Source organism: Dasypus novemcinctus, unplaced genomic scaffold (genome assembly GCF_030445035.2).
Source record: "Dasypus novemcinctus isolate mDasNov1 unplaced genomic scaffold, mDasNov1.1.hap2 scaffold_252, whole genome shotgun sequence".
Lineage (NCBI taxonomy): Eukaryota > Metazoa > Chordata > Mammalia > Cingulata > Dasypodidae > Dasypus > Dasypus novemcinctus.
The window spans coordinates 95854-114679 of record NW_026688218.1 but is presented as its reverse complement, the minus strand read 5'-3'; the positions used below and the strand labels follow the sequence as shown (position 1 = coordinate 114679).

Genomic DNA, 18826 nt, shown 5'->3' with positions numbered 1-18826 from the left:
TTTGAAGAAGCAGCACAGATTTACATTTAATATGTTCTATACCTCTCATACTGAGGAGAAATAAAATGTACAACCCCATTGTTGTGTACAAGTTCACTAGATTGCATTAAAATATCTGGAATTACCAATTGTTGGTGAGGATGTGGAACAAAGAATGTGCTTATATATTACTACTGTATGTGTATTAGTTTGTATAAATTCTTTTGAAAATCATTTGGTACAATATTAGCTATGACCATGTTATGATTCAGTGATGAACAAATGTTGTCTCAATTCAGAGAGAAATGAAGATTTCTCTTTGACTTGGGACATATATCCCTTCTGGTTTGGCTAATCTTTTGCTACACATTACCCATGTTTTATGCACAGGCTATGGAAGCATCTTGTATATGGGGTGTAACTGGTTTTAATGGCAAAATAAAAAGATATTATAAATATGTACACATAAGTTAGCTCTGAAATCCATGTTCCCTGCATTTGCTTATTTTTCATTGGCCAAAAAAACATGATGTGGCCTAATATTGCAGTAATTAAATGGGACATTTTATTTTCTTACAAGTGCATTACAGAGAGGATCATCATGAAGGAGCATACAATATTTTGAATAATTGTCTAATCTCTGCTTTATTTATTAAATTTAAGAAATACATTATATGATCTTCCATTTCCTGTTGGGAAAGTGGTTTCCTGGATGGCAGAAGAAAATATAATGAAAAGGCAAAAAATATGGTATATTTCTAGACTATTTTTATTATTATGTTTTTAACTCCAAAAGTGATTTGCAATATAATATATTGTTTTATTTCAATCACCAATATACAGCCAAAATACCTTGTTAAATATGGATTAAATTTAGAATTAAACTTTGTTCAACAAAGTAATCATATTGCCTTGAGTTTACTGTCAAAAATTTGAATTGTATTTGTTCCTGATTTCTGAAATATATTGATTCTAATTTCAATATTTGTTCCTCTTGAGGAGTTCAGCTCCTGATTAAAGCTTTTGTGTGTGTTTGTCTTTTTTTTCAGGGTTGACTGTAGGCAATTAAAAAGCCTTTACCTGACAGGTCATGTAGGGGAAATCTGCCCTCAGCACACCAGACTTGGTCCCCAGGCAGTGCACTGAAGTTTCTGAAGGGGTCATGGTCAAGGACTAAGTTCCCCCATCCAGTCTTCTCTTGAACATAGCTGCATTCTTATCCAGGTGCCTCCATTAGAAAGTCGCCCTATCAGGAGCCCAAAGTGAAAGCCTTCCTTCAACGTCTCAGCTGAGGTCCCTTTATTTGAGATAGGTGGAGGATACCTTTTAGGATATATTCTTACTCTGTTTCAGCACTCACTATTTTAGTCTTCTAGCCCCTGAGTCCATAAAACCGCATGAAACAGAGCTTTTCATCCTGTGCTCCCTTAACAGTGAGTTGATCTCCATGTCTGTGTTCATTCATCTGTTCATCCCGTAGTGGCATCATTCCACAGCATAATGGAACAGGGTCATGCCCATGTCTTTCCTCAGTTTACCCTATTTCTTATATTATCACAGTAAATGACTAAATGTTCTACTGTTTACTTCCATTTTGGCTTTGTATAAATTGGCTACCTGGCATCTCAACTCAGCTCTTGACAAAGCTGGTGCATGGAGTAGGGTAGCCAACTGAGCATGATGCCATTCTGGAAAAGCAGAAGTACTGGAAATCCTGCAGGGAACCTATGGGATGAGCTAATGGAATACATGTTGCTCTCTGGAGGAATTCCAGTGGACCCTGGGGCATTTCTCTAGCCATGCCAGTGAGTTTAGGGAAATGCTGGTAGAAAACAAGGGATATGCTAGTGAATGTTCATGGACTGTAAATAAGTTTTGGGTTTTATGGGGAACATTGGTCCTAATCTTTAGCCATGATTCCTGGCAGAATTTGTGAATAGGTTAGAATATTCACCCAAGAGTAGGGATTTAGAGAGGCTGTTAAAGAGATTCTCCAGCCACTATTTAAGGCCTCCCAAGCATGAGACCATGGAAGGTTTGGGTAAATCCATAAGTTGAGCAACTCTAAGCAGGTCACTGGATGTGGTGGACCCCATATTGCCCAGTAAGTTGTTGAAACATCAGAAAAAAGGAATACAGAGCCTTTCAGGATAACTTTGTTCATGGCCACAAAGATTTAGTTCTCCACAATAATGGAGGTAATCCTGTTAAAGTTAGTAATGGAGAGTTTCACTTTTAAGGTAGAAGTTACATTCTCCACCAATTAAGAGATACAATCACCAAGACAGAAATGGTGGCTGTTATAGAGGTGGCAGCAGTGTGCCATCCCAAAGTTGTAATAGACTGAAGAAGACCCTTTCTGCACACCTTGAATAGTAGCACATCAGAGATTCCTGCAGTGGTAGAGGTACCCCTGTGAAGCAGATGTCAGCCTTCAACTCCATGATTGAGAAAAGGTGTGGCTTATTGGGTGTGTGTGTCTGGGTGCCACAGTGGGGGCTTTCTAAGATATAACAGCAGAGAGAGAAAATGATAAAGTGACTACCAATCCCCCTTAGTCACATCAACACCACCATCACCACCATTGCCAAGTTGCTTCCATCCAGGAGCAATGGCATCATCAGGAGGACGGATGTCCAGGCTGCTTGGCCAAAATTTCCAGGTGTTGCCTCTGGAGCTACTACCCCTTTTCTACCCTGGGATTCCTGTCTGGAAAACAGCTGCACTCTGCTGTACTCTCCACTCCCTCTAACACCCGTCCCCTACAAATTATGCTGCCCTGCTGGGGTCCCACCAGACATCTGTGAATGACACCAAATCAGTACCCTGCCCACTTCCCTTCAAACCTTGGGGTCGGTCAAAGAGCCCCATAGTCTTTTTATAGGGATTTCTCTACTAAGACCCCATTGTCTCCAGGGGGAATGAAGGCTCACTGATAAGGTTAGCATACAGTGATGAAAGTGGTGAGGGTCTGGATTGTATTTCATAGGCCTTTTAGATAACAAAACACTGGTGATGGTGATTGTATTAGAGCTGTCTAGGAGCCAGAACTGATAGGAGATATGTGTAAATAGTATGAGATGCAAACCCATATCCAGAGTAGGTATCTATTCTAGGTAAAACAAATCACTGCCCCTTCCGTGAAGGAAGAGGTCCAGTGTAACCAACCTGAAACCAGGATATAGGCTGATTGCTTTTGGAAATGTTGCCATATCAAGGGCTGAATATGGGTCTCTGCTGCTGGCAGATTGGGCATTCAACAGTGAATATAGCCAAATCAGCCTTGATGAGGGGAAGTCCATGTTCCTGAGCTCATGCATAACCTTCATATCTACCTCCATTGCTACTTTGTTCATGAGCCCATTGGGCAATGATGGGAGTGGTTGGGGAAAGAGGCAGAGCATTATTCAGGGAAAGGGTCATCTTATCCAATTGATAATTAAAATCTTCCTCTGCTGAATCACCCTCTGTTGAACATTTATGTGGGACATGTTTTTGCCCACTCAGAAATGTCTATCCACATACCTCTTCCTCAGACCTCTTTGTCACCAACTTTCCAATTATGATCCCTCTAAGTCCCTGTCCATCCAGCCAAACCATTGACAACAGCCCATGTATCAATGTACAAATACCCCTCTGGCCATTTCTTCCTCCAAGCAACAGGAACAATCACATTCACTGCTCAAAATTCTGTCCACTGGAAGGATTTATCCTCACTGCTGTCCTTCAGGGGTATCCCAGAAAGGGGCTGCTGTGCTTCAGCTGTCCATTTTGGTGAGGTACCTGCAAAACATGAAGAACTTTCTATAAACCAGGGCTGAGTTTTCTCTTCCTGAGTAAACTCATTGTAAGGGACTCTGCAAGAGGCCAAACTGTGGGCTATAAAAGAGAAGATATCGTGGCACTGGTGGTGACCATGCATGTTTGTGTTACTTCATCGTGTTACTTGTGCCTTCAAGACCCACTTAAGCCCTATCTCATGTAAACCACCTCCACTTTATTATGGAGTGCTGCTGTGATGTCCAGCTTTATAGTTTGGCTGGTCAGAAAATACACAGATCATGAAAGATAACACAGGTTTCAGGGTAATTTGATGGCCCATGGTTAAGTGTTTCATGGTAACTTGATGGCAGGTGGTTAAGTGTTGGGTCTATTCTAAGTCTCAGCATTAGACCAAAAGCTGTTTCTCAAAAGGAAAATAGTTATCTGCAGAGAATGATGGAACTTTTTTCCAAAATCCTAAGGGTCTGCATTGTAATTCACCTAAAGGAGCCCAAAAAGTCTTCAGACAACATCTCTATTTATTAATAACACTGAAACTCCAAGCACCACTCAATCTCCTGGATCATATGCCCCAAGTGGTAGTACAGCTTGCACAGTATCCTGGATCAGTCACAGGCCTTCTCTTGCTATAGTCCCCAATAAAAATTAGTAGCTTTTCTTGTCTCACTGTAAGTAACACAGATGAGGAATTTGTTGTCTCTAAAATCTGAAAAGACCAACTAAGTGTTGTGCCTCTTTTTTGGGCACAGGAGGGGGCAGTTGCAACAGCTTATTCTTCACTTACAAAGGGATATCTTGACATGCTCCACACCACTGGACAACTAGAAATTTCACCAAGGTACAAGGAACCTGTATTTTTGTTGGGTTTATCTCCTATCCCTTCTCACACAAATGCCTTACCAACAAGTCCAGAGTCTTTGCTACTTCTTGTTCACTAGGTCCTATCAACATGATATCATCAACATAATGAGCCAGTGTGATGTGTTCTGCGAAGGAGATGATTGGTGTTCCTGCATACAGTATTATGACATTAAACTTGGGTTAGAGAGTTGAAGTATACCTGAAGGAGGACAATGATGATATATTGTGGCCTTGCCAACTGAAAGCAAACAGTTTCTGGTGGTCCTTACTAAAGGCAATTGAGAAAAAAAGATTTTTCTAAATCAGTAGGTGCATACTAGATACAAGGTTATGTGTTTATTTGATCAAGCAATAATTCCACATCTGTGGTAACAGCTGAATTGGAGTCACCACCTGGTTAAGTTTTGGATAATCTATGGTTGTCTTCCAAGTTCATCTGTTTTCTGCACTGGTCAAACAGGAAAGTTGAATGGGGATGTGATGGCAATCACCACCCCTTCATCCTTCGTGGTGGCACTAATCTCTGCAATATCTCCTGGAATCCAGTATTGCTTTTAATTTACTATTTTGCTTGGTAGGGGCAGTTCTAGTGGCTTCCATTTGGCCTTTCCTACCATAATAGCCCTCACTCCACAAGTCAGTGATCCAATGAAGGTATTCTGCTAGTTATTGAGTATGTCTATTCCAATTATGCACTCTGGAACTGGGGAAATAACTATACAATGGGTCAGGGGACACACTGGACCCACTGTTACACAGATCTGAGCATAGATTCCATCTATCACCTGACAAATATAAGCCCTTACAGTGGCTGTTGGGCAACAGTGATATTTTGGGTCTCCTGGAATGTCACTTCAGGGCCAGAGTCTAATAATTCCCAAATGTCTGATCATATTCTTTTCCCCAATAGCAGTTACTCTGGTAAATGTTCTTAGGTCTCCTTGGAGAAAGGTGGGAGAAAGATTAACAGTATAAGTTTTTTGGCAGTTTAACAGGATACTTCCCCAATTGGACCTTGCCTACTTCTCATTCAAGGGGTTCTGTGTCTGTAATCTCTCAAATCTGGAAATTGATTAAGGGGCCATGATTATTTGTGTCTGGCTTTCAAGTTATGGTTTTGTTCATTCAACCCAGAACTCTTCTGCTTCTCAGATCCAGTAAAAATTTAGAAAACTGCCCATCTATTTCACTTCTAAGTAACCCATGATTTATTAGCCAATGCCATAACTCTATGCAACTCAAACTCTTTTGATTCTTGCTTTGAGTATACCTTTCATAGCATTAACCATGCCCACATTGTCTTTGAGGTTTACTACCAATATTTGACTTTTACAAGTCCAAGATCTGATCATCACCATAATATTTAGGGATTCTAATTCCATGACAGCCCTTTCTACAGGAATATCTGGACTACAAAGAAGAGCAACCATAGATATCTTCTTGAAAGATGGAGATATTCTTACAAATTTATTTCTCACACTCCTGGTTAAAGGTGTGTCCTCTGGAAAATCCTGGGGTGGGTGGGGAGGTCTTAAGTTGCAAATTGATTCTAGCATTCCACTTTCTTTAAGCTTTTAAATTCACTCTTATACTGTTTACTATGACAAATCGGGCATCTCAACCTCAGGCATGATAGGCCATCTTTTGGTCCATGTTTTAGTCAGCCATATAAACAAACCATCTGAGCTCTTTCTAGCTCCTTTAGCTACAGTATTCAAACAAAAATTTCTGCTTAGTGGGCCCATATCAATAATTTCATCCTGATACAACTTTATATCCTTCCACCATTATGCCACAGCCTTAGTATCCATTCCCACATATATTCTCCTGATTTCTGTCTATATAAATTAAAAATCTCATGAAGTTCTTTTACAGTATAGAATGCATCCTCATGGGTGACACATTGTATTTTACCTTTGGGGCTTGTTGTGATTTTATTCTGGTACTAAGTCTCAAAGATAATAGGTGTGTTGGGTGTTGTTAAGAAGATTTGACCTCAGGGAATTCCTTCACATTTTTATCAGGTCAGAAAGAATTAATCTCTTCAGGCCATGGCTGGAAGGTAGATTCTTGAAGGTGGAGTAAGGGTTAGGCAGTGCATGCTGAAGTTTGTCTGGTGCCTGCCTCAGAACTGAGAGACTTCCTTGGGCATGCTGGAACTTGGGTGACACAAGGTTGACAAAGCACTGGCCATAACAGATTTATGTGCAATGTCTCAGCAGAATTTAGAATTCCGTATCCCAATGGACAAACCTATATCATCATCATCCCACGTGTCTCATTCTTAATCCTCAGGGTTCCACTCCTTCCCAAAGCCTTCATTTTAGCAGAAGACACCCTGTGAGGTTGAGATTTTTGTTTCCTTTGCAACTCTACTACTCCTACAATGAGTGTCAGTGTCTGGTTTTCAGAAATCTCAATCCTGGGGCTGCAGGAAACAAAATTTTCTTTCAGAGAACACACAGAAACTTTCACATCATTCATGTGACATTTAGGTTGCAAATATGAAGGCTTTAGCTCATCACTTTTTTAAATAACTGTAAACATTGTATCTAGGAGGATTCAGCCAACATCATTGTATCTTTTCACTCCACAAATCTCTGTTAAGCTGCGGAAAACACTCTCATCGAGATCCTTGCTTCTTATAATCTTGGAAGTATGGGAATCCAGAGGTGGTATTTTGTGTAACTCCATGCCAACTCATGCTATGGACTGTTGGTGGTCTATTCATTATTGGAAAGGTACTGATTAATACACTTTAGTCCAATTAGAGTAGACAGCCTATACAAAACTTCCTGAACCACTTGAGAAATCTCATGTTTAAGGTTCAGTCCTCAGGAACCACTACTGGTATCAAACGTATTAGTCAGGGTTTTTTAGGAAAATGGAATCAACAGGAGATATCTGTAAAGAGTATAAGATTTTATAAAATTCTGTGGGGATGCAAAAGTCCAGATTTCTCAGGCAGTCTGCAAATCAGGGGCCCTAATGAAGGTCCAGTGAAGTCCCTTGATGAGTTTCTGGGAGACATCAGTTGTCTAAAGTCAAGTTGGGAAATTCTCTCTGAATGCTGAAACCATTTCCCCTTTTGAGGCATTCAACTGATTGCATAAAACATCACTCATTGCTGATGACCATGTCCCTGGTTGATTAGATGCAATCAGTCATGTATGCATTAAAAGTACTGATGACTAAAGTCCATAAATGTCCTTGTATTACAAGTATCCCAGTGCTTGCTAGACCAAAGAATTGGGCACAACTACAAGACTGAGTTGACACATTAGTCTTACCATCACAATGGCCTTCTTCATCTCTTACAGTGTTTTTATTTAAATCCTATTTTGTCCAATATTGCTTTGGCTACTCCAGATGTTTTTTGCTTATTATTTATGTGGCATATTTTTTCCAACCTTTGAATTTCAGACTGACTGTGTCATTGCTTGTTAGGTGAGCCTTTTGTAGACAACATAAGTTGGTTACATTTTTTCATCCATTTTGTGAGTCTATGAATTTTGATTGAGGAATTCAATTTATTAATGGAACATTATTAGTATAAGATATTAATTGCTTCTTCCATCTCATCTTAGGCTTTCCATTGTCATATGCTCCCATTGTCTATTTCATTGCCTTTAAAAATTTTTTTTTCTCTATTTTTTTTAAATGTTACATTAAAAAAAAATGAGGTCCCCATATACTGGCCACCCCCCTCGCCCCACTCCTCCCACATCAACAGCCTCTTTCATCATCATGGGACATTCATTTCATTTGGTGAATATATTTTGGAGCACTGCTGCACCACATGGATAATGGTTTATGTGACAGTTTACACTCTCCCCTAGTCCACCCAGTGGGCCATGGCAGGACATTCAATGTCCAGCATCTGTCCCTGCAGTACCACCCAGGACAACTCCAAGTCCTGAAAATGTCCTGACGTCATATCTCTTCTTCCTTCTCCCTACCCTCAGCAGCTACCATGGCCACTTTTTCCACATCAATGCTACAATTTCTTCCATTACTAATCACAATAGTTCCATAGTAGAATATCAGTAAGTCCACTCTAACCATACTCTATTCCTCTATCCTGTGGACCCTGGGAAGGTTATGACCACTCCACCTCTATATCGAGAGGGAGCTAAGATCCCACCTGGATGATGGATGTAATTCTGCTTGCAGTTGTAGGCATTCTTGCCACCCTGGCATGGTGGTTGACCTTCTTCACTTCCCTGTTGGCTGGCCAGGGTAAGTCCAATAAACCAGAGGGTAAGAGTTGCAAGTCTGCTGAGGCTCAGGGCCTGGCTATCACATGGACAGTCAAGAGATTTCAGGTCTCCTGAGTATACACCAACCCCAGCACCAACCACAGGTCTGGTAAAAGTAACAGAAGAGGCATGTGTAGAAAGCTCACATCTGAATCCAACTCCATCACACTCAGGAATACAAACTTCAAAGTAGGGCCAACTGATATGATACTGAACTCCAGAGCCATCGGCCATGACCATAGAACCTGTGGGTCTCTGTAGCCCTCAGGAGAACCAGTACCTGGGCTTGTATCTACTTTGGTTGTCTCTGGGACCCTCCTGAGGCATGCATAAGTGTGACCCCTCTGATGACCTCCTGACTCTTTTTTGGAGACTCATAGCCATATAAACTTATTTGTCCTTTTCATGTCCCCCTTCTATTCATGGGGGAGTACTGTATAATTGTATATATGAATTACTGTGTTCTAAAACTTTTGTGAAGACAAACTTAATAATTAGGAAAAAAAGAAAAAAGGATATAAACACTGAGGAAGAAATGGAAGAAATTGCCTTGCCACTGTACATGTAGGGCAACACCTATAGCAGTGATGAAAGGCAAAACCTCAAAAACAAAGCTTTTTCATTTTTTCATTTTTTGATACCCCAATTTACTTTTACTTTAATTTTTCTAAATTAATATGTATTCTATATCTAACCTTTAAACCCATCACTATATTCCATTTTACTATTAATGGAACCTGACAATATATTAGGCTTCATTTTTAAAGAAGTTTCAGACCACAGATAGGTTCAACTATGGCAGGGAAGGAACACTGGTGTGGCGTGTTATTGAAGGGGGACACATGGTTGGGAGGGAGTTCTCCAGGGCATGTATATAGGGTACATAAAAATGTTTGGATATTTTCATAATGGTTACAATTAAAATGACAACTGAGGGAGTGCTGAGTTCATTGCCTTTTTAGTTAACATTGCTAATAATTATCATTTCTATATGCTTCTCCAAATCTCTCACTGTTTTCTTTCCTTTCCATATGAGAACTCTTCTGAGTATCCATTGTAAATCTGGTGCTTTCATAACAAACTCTGTTTTTGTTTGTCTTTGAAAGTTTTAAATTCATTCTCATTTTGAAGGCCAGTTCTGCTATATAAAAAATTCTCGTTTGACAGTTTTTCTTTTTCATAACCTTAAATACATCATATCATTTTCTGCTTGCCTTCATGCTTCAGGGTTGTAAGAATGATGTTCATTCTTATTGAGTTTTCCATAGATGCGATGCATTGCTTTTCCATTGCAGTTTTCAGAATCCTCTCTTATCCCTGTCATTTGACATTCTGAGTAGTAAGTGTCGCAGTATAGTTCTATTCTACATTACTCTGTTTTGGTGTGCTGTCCTCCTTGGTTATTGATATTTATGACTTTCATAAGGGTTGGGAAATATTGGGTCATTATTTACTCAAACATACTTTCTGCCACTTTTCTGTTCTCTTCTCCTTCTGGGACACACATAATGCATTTGTTTGTGTGTTTTGCATTGCCATTCAAAACCCTGAGTTCCTGTTACATTTTTTTTCCATTATTTTCTCTATCTGTTCTCCTGTCTTTTCAATTTCAGATGTTCTGTCCCCCAACAAATTCTGTCCTCCATCAATTTGAATCTGCTATTACTTGGCTCAAATGCATTTTTAATCTCATCCACTGCATCTTTCATTCCCATAAGCTCTGTTACTTTTCTTTTCAGAGTGTCAGATACTTCTTTATGCTCACCTTGTGTCTTCTTTATATTCTTTACTTCTATAGCCATACTTTCCTTCAGCTCCTTGATTGTATTAGTAATAGTGTGTGCTCATCATTAGTTGTCTTAAATACTATGTCATGTCAGGATTTTTGGTTTGTTCTTTAGGCTGTGCCTTCTCTTCCTGTTTTTTAGTATGGCTTGCAGTTTTTCACTGATGTCTAGGCATCTGATCATGTTGGTGAACTTACTCTGTCAATTTCCCTCTTTGCCTAGTGCCTTTGTTTCAAACTATTCATTGATTTTTTTTGTTGAACTTATTCTAAATCTTTAAGATTGACCAGTTAATTTATCAAATATAGCTCAGGGGTGATTTTTGCAGTGGAAGCCAAATACAAGAGTGCCTTGATGTGAGAGCCACCAATAAGGTTTTTAACTTATTGCAGTTTCCTGGCCTGCCAGCAGATATTGCTCCTATGTGAAACTTTCAGTAGTTTCTCTTTCAAAATTCACTCATTGATGATTATGACCTGGCCACAGACTACATTTATAATGGGCTTCAACAGCCAAACTCATCAAAGACAAACTACTCTCCTCTTTAATCCCAGGGAGGATGATGTCCATTCACCTCTCAGTGGGCCCCAATGAGCCAAGAGTTGTACCCAAGCTGTTTGCATTAAAGTTGGGGATGTGTGCCATTCCCCCACCATGTGGGCTAGAACCTCACAGTTTTGTTTCAGTCTTTTCCTCTCTCTGTATTCTCCCTCCTGGAAGATGTATAGGCCTCTTCTGATCTGCAGAACCCCAAAACAGCTCCTTTGGACAGCTTTTAGCCCTACCTCCAATGTTTTTGTAAGAGATTTAAGCCTGCTTCCTTATTCCATCACCATCTTCCCTGCAGTCCACCATGAATGGTTTTTTATGGAAATGTATTATATGCATTCTGTATACCGTAATCATTCATATTTATTCAAGACAATGAAGAACACTCAATATATATTCCCTGATTCTTTAATTTTTCTGTTGCTGGCTCATGCTAAAAGGAGGGTTTAATTAGAGTTGAATAGTTCCAGTCTCTGTGATCATCTTGATGGTTATATAAAGTATTTATTTTATACCTAAGGTGAGCTCAAACTCTATATGATATAAGCATGATAAAATAATAATTTAACATTTAAAATAAAAAAATCCGTACAATTATCTGAAACAGAAATCTCCATCTGAGTACTCAAAAGTACTTGATTTCAAATAGTGAGTTAGGCATTTTCAAGTTCATTGTACTGACTCAGGATGACTTGCAACAAGGTAAGGATGGAAACCACCATACCAAAGAATAGAGTCTAAACTGCAAGCAAGAGAATCCTATCCATTAGTAATATGGGATCAAGGCACCCTCTAAATTAGAGGTGGAGGGGGTATCACCATCCCAGAATCCTCAGGATTGGAGAGTAAAATATGGACTAGAGTTGACTTAATGATATTCTACTATAGACATTGTGATTTTAGTAATGGAAGAAATATCACCAATGTGAAGACACTGGAGGTTCTGGAGGAAGGGAGAGGGAAAAACTTGTGTAATATGGGAAGAATTTCAGAACTTGGGAATTGTCCTGAATGACATTGCAATGACAGATACAGGCCATTATATATCCTGCCATAACCTTCAGAATTCAGTGGGAGAGAGAGTAAACTACAATATAAATTATAATCCATACCTAATGGCAAAGCTCCAAATATGTTCACCATTTGCAATGAATGTACCACACTAATCAAAGAAGTTATTAATATAGGGAGGAGTGAGGGTATGGGGAGTAGGGCATATGGGAATCCAGTTTTTTGTTGTTGTTGTTGCAGGTATCTTTTTGTGTAATCTAAGGATCTTTTAAAATAATAAATAAATATATATATCAAAAGTGTGTTAGGGATCAATGAGGGATATATATTAAAATTTATATTTTTGTTTGGGCCTAATAGTTTCTTTTTGAAATTCTGACAATTACCTGTATACAATTTTCTAGTATGATAAGTGCCTATAAGTTTAGAATTTAAATTCTAGATAAACTGCTACTTTTACCCTTATGAATCCTACTTAATTTTTAACTTAAATAAAATATTAGAATAGTTGTCACTTTACAGAAAACTTATGCAGAAAATACATAGTCCTCATATAGCCTGCTCTCCACTCACACACACAGATTTTCCTATTAACAATTTACACTAGTGTGTGTGATAGATATGCCTTCTAAAGTGAAGGAGAAGCTGTTACATCTGGGTCCTCCTACAACTTAAAAAGAGGCACAATGCTTAGTTGGTCTTTTTGGATTTTGTATACAACACACTCCTCATCTGGATGTGCTACTTTGGCCCATTTACCAGGTGACCAGAAAAGTTGCTAGTTTTGATTGTGGACCAGAACAAGGAGAAGCTCTCTGTCAGGCCCAGGCTGCTTTGCAAGGTGCACTACCACTTGGGCCATATAATCCAGCAGATACAATGGTGCTGGAAGTTTCTGTTGCAAATAAGCTGTCTGGAGGCTTTTGCAGGCTAATATAGGAGAATCAAAATGCAGACCCTTAGGATTTTGGAGCAAAGTCCTCCCATCCTCTGCAGATAACTACTCCCATTTTGAGAAACAGCTTTTGGCCTGTTACTGGTCCTTAGTGGAGACTGAATGCTTAACCATGGGCCATCAATTTACCATGAGAACTGAGTTGCCTATCATGAGCTGGGTATTGTCTGACCAACCAAACCATAAAGTTGGGCATTCACAGCAGCACTCTATAATAAATTGGGAGTGGTATAAATGAGATAGTGCCCAAGCTGATCCTGAAGGCATGAGTAAATTACATGAGGAAATAGCCCAAATGCTCATGGTCACCACTACTGCCATGTTACCTTCTCTTTCCCAGACCACAGCTCTGGCATCTTGGAGAGTCCCTTACAGTCAATTGACTGAGGAAGAGAAAATTCATGCCTGGTTTACAGATGGTTCTGCACAATATGCAGGTACTACCCAAAATTGGACAGCTGCAGCACTGCAGCCCCTTTCTGGGACATCCCTGAAGGACAGTGGTGAGGGCAAGTCCTCCCAGTGGCCAGAACTTCAAACAGTGCACGTGGTTGTTCATTTTGTGTGGAAGAAGAAATGGTCAGAGGTGCATTTGTACACTGATTCATGGGTTGTTGCCAATGGTTTGGCTGGATGGTCAGGGACTTGGAAGGAACATGATTGGAAAATTGGTGACAAAGAGTTCTAGGGAAGAGGTGTGTGAATTGACCTTTTTGAGTGGGCAAAAACATGAAAATTTTTGTGTCCCACATGAATGCTCACCAGAGGATAACTTCAGCAGAGGAAGATTTTAATAATCAAGTGGATAAGATGACACACTCTGTGACTAATAGCCTCTTTCCCCAGTCATTCCTGTCATTGCCCAGTGAGCTTATGAAAAAGATGGCCGTGGAGGTAGGGATGGAGGTTACACATGGGCTCAGCAACATGGACTTCCCCTTACCAAGGTTTACATGGCTACAGCCACTGCTGTGTGTCCAGTCTGCCAGCAGCAGAGACTCACACTCAGCCCCCAATATGGCACCATTCCTTGAGGTGACAAGCCTGCTACTTGGTGGCAGGTTGGCTACATTGGACCACTTCCACCATGGAAGGGGCAGCAATTTGTTTTACCTGGAATAGATACATACTGTGGGTATGGGTTTGCATTTCCTGCATGCAATTCTTCTTCCAAAACTACCATCCATGGACTTACAGAATGTCTTATCTACTGCCCTGGCATTCCACACAGCATTGCTTCTGATCAAGGAACCCATTTTGCAGTAAATGATGTGAGGGAATGGACACATGCCCATGGAATTCACTGGTCTTACCATGTTCTCCATCACACTGTAGCAGCTGAATTGATAGAATGGTGGAATGGCCTTCTGAAAGCTCAATTAAGGTATCAATTAGGTGGCAATACCTTGCAGGTCTGGGGCAATGTTCTCCATGAGGCTGGTGTATGCTCTAAATCAGTATCCACTCTATGGTGCTGTTTCTCCCATAATCAGAATCCATGGGTCCAGGAATCAAGGGGTGGAAATGGGAGTGGCACCACTCACTATTACCCTAGTGACCCACTAGGAAAATTTTTGCTTCCTGTCCCTGCAACCTCAAAGTCTGCTGGTCTGCAGGATTTAGTCCCAAAAGGAGTAGTACTGTCTCCAGGGAATACAACAATGATTCCATTGAACTGGAAATTAAATATGCCACCTGGCTACTGTGGGCTACTCTTACCTATGAATCAACAGTCAAAGAAAGGAATTACTGTACTGGCTGGGGTGATTGATCCTATCAAGTGGAAATAGGACTGCATCTACATAATGGAGGTAAAGAATAGTTTGCCTGGAATAAAGGAGATTCTCTGGGGCATCTCCTAGTACTGCCATGTCCTGCGATTAAAATCAATGGAAAATTTCAACACCCCAATCCAAGCAGGACTAACAATGGTCAAGAATCTTCAGGAATTAAAGTTTGGGTCACCCCACCAGGCAAAGAAACATGGCCAGCAGAATTGCTTGCTGACAGTCATGGAAACATGGAATGAATAGTGGAAGAAGGTAGTGATAAATATGAACTTCAACCACATGACCAGATACAGAAATGAGGATGATAATGGTTATGAATCTTTCTTCCTTGTTTCATTATGATAATGATTGTATATGTACACCAAATGAATTTCTGTCTTCTTCCCCAAATGCTCCCCTTATCATGTAACAAGTTGTATTCATTTCATGTCATAATATTTTAGGATGTCAAGTTTGAGAGTGAATATTATCCAAGTTCTTGCACCCTATTTTGTATGGAATTAATGCATCTCTGTTATATGCAGGAGAATTGAACATTGTTAGGTGGAAATATATATATATGCATATCTCTTATTGTTTTTACTTACAGACTAAGTATGGTTTAAGAAAATGTGTGTGGTTGCCGAGTAGACAAGGGGTGGACTGTGGTGGTTAGGCTATTGTGTCAACTCGGTCAGGTAATTGTGCCCAGTACTTTGTTGAAGCAAGCACTGGGCCGACTGTAATACAAGACCATCTATGGACTTTAGTCACCATTGACTTTACTGCAGTGGTAAATCCTAGATAGCTGGTTATAATTACATCAGTCAGGGAGATTGCCATCAGCAATGAGGGATGCTTTATCCAATCAGTTGAATCCCTTAAAAGGGGGACTGATTCAAGCATTAAGAGAGATTTTCCAAACTCATCCTTGGACAGCCAACATCTCCCAGAACTTGTCAAGAACTTTCATTGGACTTTCATCACAGCCCCTGGTTTGAGCCTGCCTGCATAACCTGGACTTGTGCATCCCCACAGCTGCATGAGAGACTCTTATAGAATCACATACTATTGACAGATATCTCTTGATGATTCCAGAACCCTGACTAATAGTGTGGTACCTCTGAAGCAATTGATAAAACAGTATTTCTGCAATAATAGTGTAGTATAGTTTACATTAAGGTCCAACACAATGTTGTACAGTTTTAAAAAAAAATTCTGGTAACATATACTAGAATTTCCCATTTTATATCCTTTAATTATACAATTCAGTGCTGTTAATTAAACTGAAAATGTCCTACCATCACCACCATTGATTATCAAAATATTTTAATAACATCAAACAATCTTCTCCCATACCATTTAAGAATGAACTTCCCATTTCACACAGCCAGCTGACTCCTGGTAAACTGTATGTACTACTGAATTTATGAATTTGTGTATTCTAATTATTTCATAGGTTTTCTTTTAAAAGTTTTATAGGTGTGATGGTTGATTTCTAAACTCTCAATTTTTTTCTATTGAACTGAAGATTTGCCCTAGTGTCAGTTACTATTTGATACAGTTTGAAATAGTTATGCATTCCAAAAATAGATATTGGATTATGTTTGTAATCTGATGCATATCTGGGTGTGATTAAGTTTTGATTAGGGCTTTGATTGGAACATGTATTAGGATGTTGAGTCACTACCCCTTGTTGGATGGGGACTCACAGATAATAGGCATGGCAAAGGACAGATCTGAGGAATTCTTAATATTGGAGTTTTGATGTTGGAGTTTGATGCTGAAGTCTTAAGCTGGAACCCTGGGAAGTAAGAGGAAAGAGAAACAAGTCTCAGGAAGAGAGTAACCCTGAACCCAGAAAGAAGCAAGAACCTGGAAGGGAGGAACCCAAGAAGCCTGAACACTAACAGCATAGGCAGTCGTCTTGCTCCAACACATGGAAGACTTTGGTGAGGGAAATATGCTTTATGGCCTGGTATCTGTAAGCTCCTACTCCAAATAAATACCTTTTATAAAAACTGACACACTTCTGGTATTTTGCATCAGCGTCCCTTTGGCTGACTAATACTCTGTCAAATGTCTTTTCTGTATCAAATGAAATAATCATGTTTTTTTTTACCCTTTTTCTATTAGTGTGCCTTATTACAATAATTGGTTATCTTTTGTTGAAACACCCTTGTATTCCAAGGATATATTTCACTTGATTATGATGTATACTTTTTTAATGTGCCAGTGTTTTGTTGAGTGTTTGTGAATCTATATTCATGAATGATACTGGTTTGTTTGCTTATTTCTTATCTTTATCTTGCTTTAGGATTAGGGTGATGCTAACCTCATAGAATGAGTTGGGATTTGTTCTCCCTTCTTCAAAAATTTGGAAGTATTTGAGCAGTATTGTTGTCAATTCTTTTGTGTACATTTCATAAAATTCACCTTGAATTGATGTGGTTCTTGGGTTTTCTTTGTTGGGAGGATTTTGCTTACTGATTCAATCTTTTTACTTGTCCTTGGTTTCCAAAGAACATCTAATTTTTCTAGAGTCAATGTAGATTTTTTCTTCCATTTCAAGAAGTTTATCATTTTCATCTCCTTTATCTAATGAATCAGAACACAATTGCTCATAATATCTTGCAGTATCTATTTTATTTCTGTGGATTCAGCAGTAATTTCCCTCCTTTCATTCATGATTTTATTTAATATATCCTCTTAATTTTTTGGTCAGTCTAGGAAAAGTTTTGTTGATTTATTTACCTTTTCAAATAAGCAACTTTGGTTTCATTAATATTGATGGTTTCTTGATTTTCCATTTAATTTAAAATTTGTTACTTTATTTTATCAGCTCATTTGGGATTTATTTTTTCTTATTTTCTACTTCCTCCAGCTGTGGAGTTTGACCTCTTATTTGATATCTTCTTTTTTAATGTAAGCATTTAGAGCTATACATTATGCTCTCTCAACTGCATTTGTTGCATCCCTTAATTTTGGTATGCTGTATTTTCATTTGCTTCCAGATATTTTCTAATTTTCCTTATGAGTTTTTCTTAGGAGATTTGTTCATTTAAGAGTGTGTTTTTAAATTTACACATATTTGTTTGCTTTCTAGTTACCCACCCATAATTGATTTCTACCTTAATTCCATTGTGTTCAGAGAAGATAAATTGCATGCTTTCAGTATTTTAAAATGGAAAGAAACTTGTTTTTTGTAATGTAAAATATGGTATAAGATGGAGAATAATTAAAGTACACTAAAAAGAATTAAAGAGAATGGGTATTCTGCTGCTGTTGTGTAAGTGTTCATATATACATTATAATATATACTATATAATATATAATTAATATATAAAGTACAATGTATAATATATAATTTTTATTTCAGATTTAACATATAATATAACTAAGTCTTATTGGTTTACTATAGCCTTCAAGTCTTTGATTTCCTTCTCAATCTTTGCTGTAGATGTTCTATTAATTATTGAAAGTGTGACATTTATGTCTTCTATTATTAATATGCACACTTCTATTTCTCCTTTAAATCCAACAATATTTGCCTCAAAACCTTTCTGAATCTGGTTTTAGGTGAATATATATTTAAATATTTTATTTGTTGTGTTGAGCACTTTATACATCATCACTTTTTTTGTTCTATGAAACCATTTTTACTTAAAGCCTATTTTATTTTCTGTTAGAATATCTGTGCCAACACTATTTTGGTTATTATTTGCAGAGAAAATTTTGTCCATACTTCATTTTTTACCCAATTGTGTCTTTTAAGATGAGAATTTTGTAAACAAAACATAGTTGCACCACCCTTTTTTTAGTTATACTTCCAGTATCTGTCTTTTGATTGGAAGATTTAATCCATATAACATT

At 38.6% G+C, this 18826-nt stretch overlaps 1 pseudogene; it reads left to right on the top strand.

Annotated features, from left to right (window-relative positions):
* Positions 1–13934: 13934 nt before the first annotated feature.
* LOC139438539 (proteasome subunit alpha type-3 pseudogene) overlaps positions 13935–18826 on the top strand; it is a 41195-nt pseudogene continuing 36303 nt past the window's right edge.